General features: G+C 49.0%; 4 non-coding genes across 4 annotated transcripts; all 4 read left to right on the forward strand.

Annotated features, from left to right (window-relative positions):
* Positions 1–125: 125 nt before the first annotated feature.
* Positions 126–197, forward strand: TRNAW-CCA (transfer RNA tryptophan (anticodon CCA)). The gene has a single exon. It is a non-coding gene; the product is annotated as a tRNA-Trp (tRNA).
* Positions 198–8,060: 7,863 nt separating this feature from the next.
* TRNAW-CCA (transfer RNA tryptophan (anticodon CCA)) lies at positions 8,061–8,132 on the forward strand. The gene has a single exon. It is a non-coding gene; the product is annotated as a tRNA-Trp (tRNA).
* A 591-nt stretch (positions 8,133–8,723) lies between these two features.
* TRNAW-CCA (transfer RNA tryptophan (anticodon CCA)) lies at positions 8,724–8,795 on the forward strand. The gene has a single exon. It is a non-coding gene; the product is annotated as a tRNA-Trp (tRNA).
* A 2,584-nt stretch (positions 8,796–11,379) lies between these two features.
* On the forward strand, positions 11,380–11,451 carry TRNAW-CCA (transfer RNA tryptophan (anticodon CCA)). The gene has a single exon. It is a non-coding gene; the product is annotated as a tRNA-Trp (tRNA).
* The last annotated feature ends 770 nt before the right edge of the window (positions 11,452–12,221 follow it).

Genomic DNA, 12,221 nt, shown 5'->3' on the forward strand with positions numbered 1-12,221 from the left:
TTTCACTCCACATCAGAAGATTGTGCCTAAAAATCACATCCAAATCAAATCAGACTTTTCATGATCCAGTACAGATACATGATCGAAAAGAGTGCTGAACAGGGTCAGAGCACTCAAGTTTCATTGACCTTGTGGCGCAACGGTAGCGCGTCTGACTCCAGATCAGAAGGTTGCGTGTTCAAATCACGTCAGGGTCATCTGACATTTTACTCATCAACTACAAAAAATTGTTCAAAAACACTGTGGAATTGGGTTACGGCAAAAAAACAAACTTCTTTGACCTTGTGGCATAAATAAGCGTCTCTCAATGGAAGACCAGAAAGTTGCATGTTAAAATGACAATTGCACCAGACTCTAAAAAAATGGAGTGAACTGGCAATGTGACATGACTGCACTCTACGCAACCTTGATTCAAATACACATGCATCACGGCTCCACTTTTGGCACCCAAAAGAGGCCGAAAACTTTGTCAAAAGATAGCTTGACGGCACTTCAGATGCTGGAGATGTGAGAGGGTGAGACAGCCTCCAATATGTGTACATTGTTCTTGTTACTGTAAATAGTCCACTACTGTGTGTTTTACTATTTGTCCACAAGAGGTCACTGTTCTGCAGAAAAGATTATGGTCAAGCTGTGAGGTGACAGGACCATGGTAGCCTGTGATTGGAGAACCCGTTGCCTGGTTACAGCGTGCGCACGGGAGGAGAGAAAATTAAAAGCGTGCGTACACTGTGAGTTGGGCAGTTGGTCGAGGAAGCCATTTTGAGTGGAGCTACGGAAGAGGGAAGGAGGTCGTATCCTGAAGGGACCGGAGCTGCAGCGGATTCAGATTTGGACCAGATGCCCGCTGGATGGGAGAAGACTTGCTGCCGGGGATGTTGCTGAACAACCGGAGCGAGACTGGATATTGTGTGGACAATACTGGATGCCGCTGAGGAAGTGAGTAACGGCTCTCTGCGGTACCGCACGCTTTTCTGGAGGAGCCCCTCATCCGTCTAGACTTTTTGGCCGATCAAACAGCAGACCGGTCTATGTGCACGCAAGACACCATATTTTGGCGCCAAGTTACTTGGGACTGCATTTTGGCCTGTAGTTAGATTAGGTAGGGTTATGGACCGTGTCAGGCCACACTTCAGCCATCAGTAAGAAGCTTCTGGAGAACATTCACCTGGCTATATAGCTGCTGTTATTTATACATACCCCTTATTGTATTGGTCTGGGGGGATAGAGTCAGTGTTGTTAAGTTTGTAAGCTGTTGTGCTGCACCGCCGGTACTCAGATCACTCTCCCTTCCCTTTGTTCCTTAGTAGCGGTATTAATAGGTAACAAGGGGCAGGATTATTTAGGCCTGCCCGTTAGGTAAAAGCATAGTTTATTATAGTAGCGCCCTCTGGGGAGTACAGCGCTGTACAGCACAAGGGCCTCAGCCATCTGGCTGAGTGTATGTGAGTTTTGTTGGGTTACCCATTGTTTGTGGTCACGTGGGCCACAGAGCTTTAGTAAAATTCGGTTTGCCCCTGAACTGGTGTCAGAGACGTTTTTCTTGTTTGTGACTTCGCTGTATCCTGGGGAGCCCACCCCGGTACACGGCTTACAACTTGGCGTAGTCGGCAGGATACAGCGACCGTTATGGACGGGAACACGGCAGAAATTAATCCAGTAGCGCCGGCCCAGGGTTCAGCTCAGGGTGCCCCAGCACTGTCATTACAGCCCACGCCAGTCACTTTAGCCCAGGTAGGATACTTGTCAGTTGGGGCATTAATGCAGCAACTGCCCAAATTCAACGGGAAAAACATGACGTTGCAGGACTGGGCCGAAAGGGTGCGAAGCGTGGTTAAAATGTGCAACCTGACCCCTGAGGTGCATGCGGAAATAGCGTTGGGGGCCTTAGAGGGTGATGTAAGACGGACTGTAATGGTGCGGCCCGAGTCAGAGAGGGACACCTTAGACAAAATATTGTCCCTGCTGGAAGGAGCTCAAGGGGGACGCACCAAGGTAGCACAATTGCGAAGCCAGTTCTTCAATCGGTCACAACGGGAGGACGAGACTTTGATGCAATATTCTAACGCCCTACAGGAGATATTGAATGAAGTGCAGCGGCGGGACCCAGAGGCTATGGGAGCCTTCCGGGGGGTGGACCGGCTATTACGCGACCAGTTCATAATAGGGTTATCCAATAAGTTCTTGCAGGACAAGATGCAAGAGATAGCCTGGGCGACGCCTGAACTGACATTCTACCAGGTTTACCTGGCTGCAGTAGAGAGGGAAGAGGAGCCCATGCCTGTGGCTGTGAAAGCAGTAAGTAGCACCGGAGTGACCAGAGGTCGATCGGGTCCGGAAGACTCGGAGTCCCTGAAGGATATAGTCCAGGCCCTGCGGACAGAGTTGAGGGAACTCCGAGTAGAAGTGTCCCAGATGAAAGCAGGGTCACCTCAGGCTCCAAAAATGGTCCCACCACCCCACCTGGCTCCATCAAGGATAAGCCAGGTGTGTGGGCCCACCAACAGAGGTCCTTCTAGTGTTCGGAGATCGCGGGGACCCCTCTGCTGGTACTGCCAACAGTATGGCCATATCGCCAGAGAGTGCCCGATGCAGGTGGAGCCTGAGCCGCCGTTAAACTCCCAACCGCCGCAGTAACAGGGCGAACTGCGGCGGTTCATCAAGGTCCAAGTCCTGTACACGATGATCGCGATCTGTATGCTAACAGCCCTGTTATGGAAGCGGAGATGGAAGGCAAGAAAGTAAGCTGCCTAGTTGATACTGGGTCGGAGTGCACCCTGATGCCTCTGGAGTTCTTTGAGAGACACTTCGGCCACATGATAGAGCCGGAAGATGGGAGTGTCATCAGATTGACGGCTGCAAATAACGGGGAGATGAATGTACGAGGCATAGTCTGGATGCGGGTCTGCCTATTTGGGCAGGATATTGGCAGAAAGGGGGTCGTACTGGTGGATCACCCCTCGAGGAAAGGGTTAGATGTAACGCTGGGAATGAACGTGCTGAGAGACCTAGACCAACATCTTTATGCCAAGGAAGGGCCTAAATACTGGCAGCGGGCCACCTCACATCGGCCGACTCAGAAGGTTTTGCAGCATATGGTGAGGAGCTACAGTCTGCAAAAGAGCATCATGTCTGATAAGGCTATTGGGCGCGTGAAGGTACCACTGAGGGCCCCGATGAAGATCCCTCCACGACGGGAACAAATCTTGATGCTGCCGGTAGGAGCTGGGAGGAAGCTGAATGGGCTAGAGGTTTTAATCGAGCCCGCGCCCCAAGGGGAAAGGTCAGCCCATCCCCTGGTAGCTCGGGCTCTTGCCACTGTTAAGGATGGATGTGTGCCAGTACGCTGCATCAATGTTTCGGACAGTGAGTTGACTGTTCCTGGAAATACCCTGTTGGCCGAAGTTTATGTGTCTGAGGGGGATATCCTCCGGCGGAGAGGCTTCACACTACAGCCAGATAGAAGGTCAGCCTGGACCTTTGCAGTAGAGATCAAGCAAAAAGAGGCCCCGACGTCGGAGTGGAACGGTCGAGTGATTATGGCCCTGATGGGGGTGGATCTCCGGGCCCTGACTCCGGGGCAACAGACGCTTCTGGAGGAGACTCTGTGGGAATTCCAGGAGGCATTCTCGAGGCATGATGAGGACTTCGGGTGTGTTTCTGGTATCGAACACGAAATACCTACCGGCGATGCCACGCCAATCAGGGAGCGGTACAGACAGATCCCACCCAAGATTTACCAGGAAGTGAAAGAGATGGTGGCCAGCATGTTGGAAACCCGGGTGATACAGGAGAGTCAGAGCCCTTGGGCTGCCCCAGTGGTCCTGGTGCGGAAGAAAGACGGGGGTCTTCGGTTCTGTGTAGACTACCGGAAGCTAAATGCACAGACCATTCGGGATGCCTACCCTCTTCCGCGGATTGAAGAGTCGCTGTCCTCCCTAGGTCATGCCAAGTTCTTTTCAACTCTCGACCTGGCCAGCGGGTATTGGCAAGTGCCTGTGGCCGAAAAGGACAAGGCGAAAACAGCCTTTATCCTACCCATGGGACTCTATGAGTTTAACAGGATGCCGTTCGGCCTGACTAATGCCCCGGGGACATTTCAGCGGTTGATGGAGCATTGTCTGGGTGACCTCAACTTTGAGTCGGTATTGATCTACTTGGACGATGTGGTAGTGTTTGGGACCTCCTTTGAAGACCATCTTCAGAAGCTGCGACAGGTCCTAGGACGGCTGCGAGACCATGGGCTTAAAGTCAAGCCCAAAAAGTGCCAACTGTTCAAGCAGCAGATAGAGTACCTTGGGCATGTGGTTACCCCAGAGGGGGTGCAGCCGACTACCAGTAAGGTGGAGGCCGTCCAACAGTGGCCCCAACCAAAGACCCTACGGGAGGTGCAGGCTTTTCTGGGGTTGGCCGGGTATTACCGAAGGTTCATACCCAAGTTTGCTCACCTGGCTAGTCCGCTAAATGAGCTGCTGAGAGGCACGGCTGGAGGACCCAAGAATCGTCCCATTGAGTGGGGGTCACGGCAACAAGAGGCTTTCGAGGCGATAAAGAAGGTTCTAACCAGTGCCCCGATCCTGGCTTATGCACGGTTTGACACCCCGTTCTTGTTGTACACTGACGGAAGCCTCCATGGTCTGGGGGCCGTGCTATCTCAAATTCAAGATGGACGTGAAAGAGTGATTGCTTATGGCAGCCGGTCTTTAAGGGAGTCGGAGCGCAATCCCGACAACTATAGCTCTTTTAAGTTGGAACTTTTGGCACTGGTGTGGGCCATGACCGAAAAGTTTGCGGAGTACCTGACGGGTGCCGAAGTGACTGTGATGACGGACAATAACCCGTTAGCACACTTGGAGAATGCCAAGCTAGGGGCTCTTGAACAGAGATGGATGGCTCGCCTCTCCAAGTACCAATATTGTATCCGGTTCCGGTCGGGGAAAGAAAATGGCAACGCGGATGCGCTTTCCCGAGTTCCTGTAGGATTGCCGACCCAGAGTGGTGATGAGGAGCTAGAGGACATCGAAATCCCGGATCTTGGCAGGGCGCCCACTTTCCAGAACATAACGCATTCAAGTGGGGTGGCTTCGGGAATGCCAATGGTGTTGGGAAAGACGTTAGCAGATTGGGAGAGAGTCCAAAATAGCTGCCCGGACCTAAAGAAAGTGAAGCAGTGGGTCCAGAGCAAAATATGGCCTCGGCCTGAAGAGCGAGCCAGCTTAACTCCAGAGGGTCAAAGGCTGCTAAGACAGTGGGATAAATTGAGCGTTGTCCAGGGGGTCCTGTGCAGGACCATATACCTACAGTCAGAGTTGCAGTACCGACAACAGATTGTCATTCCCATGTTGCTGGGGCCGGCAGCAGCCCGGGAGGCCCATGACAGGGGCGCCCATTTTGGGAGCGATAAAACATACAAATGGCTCCAGCGATTGGTGTATTGTCCTGACTTGGGAGACATGGTGACTGAGGCCTGTCTCAAGTGTCGGCCCTGTGGACTGAGTAAGGGTCCCGAGGAACGGGCTCCTATACAAACTATCAGTACATCTGCCCCCCTAGAGATTTTGATGATTGACTATGTGCAGATTGGGTACTCTACCTCAGGACATTCCTACTGTTTAGTCATGACAGACCATTTCACTAAATATGCGGTGGCCATACCCACCAGAGATCAAACGGCAGAATCGGCTGCAAAAGCAGTTTGTAAACATTTTATACAAGTGTTTGGGTGTCCACAGAGAATTCATTCCGATCAAGGGGCTTGTTTCCAGGGTACTCTGATGGGCGAGTTGTATCAGCTCTATGGGATTGAACGTTCCCGCACGACCCCATACCACCCCCAAGGGAATGGGGCGTGTGAACGGTTCAACCGCACCTTGATCCAGATGCTGCGAACTTTGGAGGATAGCCAAAAGGCTCGTTGGCCAGAGTATTTGCCCGAACTGATGTGGGCTTATAACAACAGGGTACATAACACTACGGGTTACTCTCCCCATATGCTGATGTTCGGGAGAGCAGGCCAGGAGATTGAGGATCTCCACATGCCCGACCCGATGGGGCCACCCCCGAGGAATACTACAGCATGGGTACAAGAACACCGCCGTCGGTTGAGAGCGGTGCACAGGGTTGTGGGAGAACGCCTGAGGCAAGTGGTGCATCCAATCTCAAGACCAGTGCAGAGAGATGAGTTCACTTCGGGTGACCGAGTGTTAGTCCGGGCCAAGAGGCCATCTGGAAAGTTGGATGGGCGGTGGGAGGCGGTTCCGTATATGGTGAAGCGAAGGGTAGATCCTGACATACCAGTTTATGAAGTAGAGCCAGTAGGAACTGGGGGACCCTCGCGGAGTCTACACCGTAATATGTTGAGACGTTGTAACTTTGAAGAGGCCGCAGCTGAGAAGGAGGTGTCTACACCCGCCATGAGTACTAGGGAACCTCCCTTAGAAGAGGAAAGCTGGGTCATCTCAGTCCCTATCCCGGCGGAGGTTCCAGTTCAGACAAATCCGACACCCAGGGAAGGAGCTACACAATCAGCAGTGCATCCTTCAGTGACTGCGCCCAACTCCCTTGACTCTATGACTCTGCGTAGGACAACTAGGTCCAACGCTGGCGTACCTCCACTGCGCTATGCGCAGGACGAGTTTGTTTGGGTAAGGTTGCCGGGGGCGTCAACCTCTAGTGGGGTGGCATGTGAGAGGGTGAGACAGCCTCCAATATGTGTACATTGTTCTTGTTACTGTAAATAGTCCACTACTGTGTGTTTTACTATTTGTCCACAAGAGGTCACTGTTCTGCAGAAAAGATTATGGTCAAGCTGTGAGGTGACAGGACCATGGTAGCCTGTGATTGGAGAACCCGTTGCCTGGTTACAGCGTGCGCACGGGAGGAGAGAAAATTAAAAGCGTGCGTACACTGTGAGTTGGGCAGTTGGTCGAGGAAGCCATTTTGAGTGGAGCTACGGAAGAGGGAAGGAGGTCGTATCCTGAAGGGACCGGAGCTGCAGCGGATTCAGATTTGGACCAGATGCCCGCTGGATGGGAGAAGACTTGCTGCCGGGGATGTTGCTGAACAACCGGAGCGAGACTGGATATTGTGTGGACAATACTGGATGCCGCTGAGGAAGTGAGTAACGGCTCTCTGCGGTACCGCACGCTTTTCTGGAGGAGCCCCTCATCCGTCTAGACTTTTTGGCCGATCAAACAGCAGACCGGTCTATGTGCACGCAAGACACCATATTTTGGCGCCAAGTTACTTGGGACTGCATTTTGGCCTGTAGTTAGATTAGGTAGGGTTATGGACCGTGTCAGGCCACACTTCAGCCATCAGTAAGAAGCTTCTGGAGAACATTCACCTGGCTATATAGCTGCTGTTATTTATACATACCCCTTATTGTATTGGTCTGGGGGGATAGAGTCAGTGTTGTTAAGTTTGTAAGCTGTTGTGCTGCACCGCCGGTACTCAGATCACTCTCCCTTCCCTTTGTTCCTTAGTAGCGGTATTAATAGGTAACAAGGGGCAGGATTATTTAGGCCTGCCCGTTAGGTAAAAGCATAGTTTATTATAGTAGCGCCCTCTGGGGAGTACAGCGCTGTACAGCACAAGGGCCTCAGCCATCTGGCTGAGTGTATGTGAGTTTTGTTGGGTTACCCATTGTTTGTGGTCACGTGGGCCACAGAGCTTTAGTAAAATTCGGTTTGCCCCTGAACTGGTGTCAGAGACGTTTTTCTTGTTTGTGACTTCGCTGTATCCTGGGGAGCCCACCCCGGTACACGGCTTACAGAGAACCTAGCCCATATGGGGATCAAAAGCTGAAACCTCCGTGTTATTAGAACCACGGTTTAACAAAAGTGAGCAAGCAGACATGACACCCAATGCCAGTTTTTGCCTCCTGCATCTAGTTTGACATGCAGCAGCAAGAGCTTGTTGCACAACGGTTGTGCGTTTCACTCCACATCAGAAGATTGTGCCTAGAAATCACATCCAAATCAAATCAGACTTTTCATGATCCAGTACAGATATATGATCGAAAAGAGTGCTGAACAGGGTCAGAGCACTCAAGTTTCATTGACCTTGTGGCGCAACGGTAGCGCGTCTGACTCCAGATCAGAAGGTTGCGTGTTCAAATCACGTCAGGGTCATCTGACATCTTACTCATCAACTACAAAAAATTGTTCAAAAACACTGTGGAATTGGGTTACGGCAAAAAAACAAACTTCTTTGACCTTGTGGCATAAATAAGCGTCTCTCAATGGAAGACCAGAAAGTTGCATGTGAAAATGACATTTGCACCACACTCTAAAAAAATGGAGTGAACTGGCCAAGTGACATGACTGCGCTCTACGCAACCTTGATTCAAATACACATGCATCACGGCTCCACTTTTGGCACCTAAAAGAGGCCGAAGACTTTGTCAAAAGATAGCTTGACGGCACTTCAGATGCTGGAGAACCTAGCCCATATGGGGATCAAAAGCTGAAACCTCCGTGTTATTAGAACCACGGTTTAACAAAAGTGAGCAAGCAGACATCACACACAATGCCAGTTTTGCCTCCTGCATCTAGTTTGACATGCAGCAGCAAGAGCTTGTTGCGCAACGGTTGTGCGTTTCACTCCACATCAGAAGATTGTGCCTAGAAATCACATCCAAATCAAATCAGACTTTTCATGAACCAGTACAGATACATGATCGAAAAGAGTGCTGAACAGTGTCAGCGCACTCAAGTTTCATTGACCTTGTGGCGCAACGGTAGCGCGTCTGACTCCAGATCAGAAGGTTGCGTGTTCAAATCACGTCAGGGTCATCTGACATTTTACTCATCAACTACAAAAAATTGTTCAAAAACACTGTGGAATTGGGTTACGGCAAAAAAGCAAACTTCTTTGACCTTGTGGCATAAATAAGCGTCTCTCAATGGAAGACCAGAAAGTTGCATGTGAAAATGACATTTGCACCACACTCTAAAAAAATGGAGTGAACTGGCCATGTGACATGACTGCGCTCTACGCAACCTTGATTCAAATACACATGCATCACGGCTCCACTTTTGGCACCTAAAAGAGGCCGAAGACTTTGTCAAAAGATAGCTTGACGGCACTTCAGATGCTGGAGAACCTAGCCCATATGGGGATCAAAAGCTGAAACCTCCGTGTTATTAGAACCACGGTTTAACAAAAGTGAGCAAGCAGACATGACACACAATGCCAGTTTTTGCCTCCTGCATCTAGTTTGACATGCAGCAGCAAGAGCTTGTTGCACAACGGTTGTGCGTTTCACTCCACATCAGAAGATTGTGCCTAGAAATCACATCCAAATCAAATCAGACTTTTCATGATCCAGTACAGATATATGATCGAAAAGAGTGCTGAACAGGGTCAGAGCACTCAAGTTTCATTGACCTTGTGGCGCAACAGTAGCGCGTCTGACTCCAGATTAGAAGGTTGCGTGTTCAAATCACGTCAGGGTCATCTGACATTTTACTCATCAACTACAAAAAATTGTTCAAAAACACTGTGGAATTGGGTTACGGCAAAAAAACAAACTTCTTTGACCTTGTGGCATAAATAAGCGTCTCTCAATGGAAGACCAGAAAGTTGCATGGGAAAATGACATTTGCACCACACTCTAAAAAAATGGAGTGAACTGGCCATGTGACATGACTGCGCTCTACGCAACCTTGATTCAAATACACATGCATCACGGCTCCACTTTTGGCACCCAAAAGAGGCCGAAGACTTTGTCAAAAGATAGCTTGACGGCACTTCAGATGCTGGAGAACCTAGCCCATATGGGGATCAAAAGCTGAAACCTCCGTGTTATTAGAACCACGGTTTAACAAAAGTGAGCAAGCAGACATGACACACAATGCCAGTTTTTGCCTCCTGCATCTAGTTTGACATGCAGCAGCAAGAGCTTGTTGCGCAACGGTTGTGCGTTTCACTCCACATTAGAAGATTGTGCCTAGAAATCACATCCAAATCAAATCAGACTTTTCATGAACCAGTACAGATACATGATCGAAAAGAGTGCTGAACAGGGTCAGAGCACTCAAGTTTCATTGACCTTGTGGTGCAACAGTAGCGCGTCTGACTCCAGATCAGAAGGTTGCGTGTTCAAATCACGTCAGGGTCATCTGACATTTTACTCATCAACTACAAAAAATTGTTCAAAAACACTGTGGAATTGAGTTACGGCAAAAAAACAAACTTCTTTGACCTTGTGGCATAAATAAGCGTCTCTCAATGGAAGACCAGAAAGTTGCATGTGAAAATGACATTTGCACCACACTCTAAAAAAATGGAGTGAACTGGCCATGTGACATGACTGCGCTCTACGCAACCTTGATTCAAATACACATGCATCACGGCTCCACTTTTGGTACCCAAAAGAGGCTGAAGACTTTGTCAAAAGATAGCTTGACGGCACTTCAGATGCTGGAGAACCTAGCCCATATGGGGATCAAAAGCTGAAACCTCCGTGTTATTAGAACCACGGTTTAACAAAAGTGAGCAAGCAGACATGACACACAATGCCAGTTTTTGCCTCCTGCATCTAGTTTGACATGCAGCAGCAAGAGCTTGTTGCACAACGGTTGTGCGTTTCACTCCACATCAGAAGATTGTGCCTAGAAATCACATCCAAATCAAATCAGACTTTTCATGATCCAGTACAGATATATGATCGAAAAGAGTGCTGAACAGGGTCAGAGCACTCAAGTTTCATTGACCTTGTGGCGCAACAGTAGCGCGTCTGACTCCAGATCAGAAGGTTGCGTGTTCAAATCACGTCAGGGTCATCTGACATTTTACTCATCAACTACAAAAAATTGTTCAAAAACACTGTGGAATTGGGTTACGGCAAAAAAGCAAACTTCTTTGACCTTGTGGCATAAATAAGCGTCTCTCAATGGAAGACCAGAAAGTTGCATGTGAAAATGACATTTGCACCACACTCTAAAAAAATGGAGTGAACTGGCCATGTGACATGACTGCGCTCTACGCAACCTTGATTCAAATACACATGCATCACGGCTCCACTTTTGGCACCTAAAAGAGGCCGAAGACTTTGTCAAAAGATAGCTTGACGGCACTTCAGATGCTGGAGAACCTAGCCCATATGGGGATCAAAAGCTGAAACCTCCGTGTTATTAGAACCACGGTTTAACAAAAGTGAGCAAGCAGACATGACACACAATGCCAGTTTTTGCCTCCTGCATCTAGTTTGACATGCAGCAGCAAGAGCTTGTTGCGCAACGGTTGTGCGTTTCACTCCACATCAGAAAATTGTGCCTAGAAATCACATCCAAATCAAATCAGACTTTTCATGAACCAGTACAGATACATGATCGAAAAGAGTGCTGAACAGGGTCAGAGCACTCAAGTTTTATTGACCTTGTGGCGCAACGGTAGCGCGTCTGACTCCAGATCAGAAGGTTGCGTGTTCAAATCACGTCAGGGTCATCTGACATTTTACTCATCAACTACAAAAAATTGTTCAAAAACACTGTGGAATTGGGTTACGGCAAAAAAACAAACTTCTTTGACCTTGTGGCATAAATAAGCGTCTCTCAATGGAAGACCAGAAAGTTGCATGGGAAAATGACATTTGCACCACACTCTAAAAAAATGGAGTGAACTGGCCATGTGACATGACTGCGCTCTACGCAACCTTGATTCAAATACACATGCATCACGGCTCCACTTTTGGCACCCAAAAGAGGCCGAAGACTTTGTCAAAAGATAGCTTGACGGCACTTCAGATGCTGGAGAACCTAGCCCATATGGGGATCAAAAGCTGAAACCTCCGTGTTATTAGAACCACGGTTTAACAAAAGTGAGCAAGCAGACATGACACACAATGCCAGTTTTTGCCTCCTGCATCTAGTTTGACATGCAGCAGCAAGAGCTTGTTGCGCAACGGTTGTGCGTTTCACTCCACATTAGAAGATTGTGCCTAGAAATCACATCCAAATCAAATCAGACTTTTCATGAACCAGTACAGATACATGATCGAAAAGAGTGCTGAACAGGGTCAGAGCACTCAAGTTTCATTGACCTTGTGGCCCAACAGTAGCGCGTCTGACTCCAGATCAGAAGGTTGCGTGTTCAAATCACGTCAGGGTCATCTGACATTTTACTCATCAACTACAAAAAATTGTTCAAAAACACTGTGGAATTGAGTTACGGCAAAAAAACAAACTTCTTTGACCTTGTGGCATAAATAAGCGTCT

This window comes from Eleutherodactylus coqui, chromosome 2, assembly GCF_035609145.1.
Source record: "Eleutherodactylus coqui strain aEleCoq1 chromosome 2, aEleCoq1.hap1, whole genome shotgun sequence".
Lineage (NCBI taxonomy): Eukaryota > Metazoa > Chordata > Amphibia > Anura > Eleutherodactylidae > Eleutherodactylus > Eleutherodactylus coqui.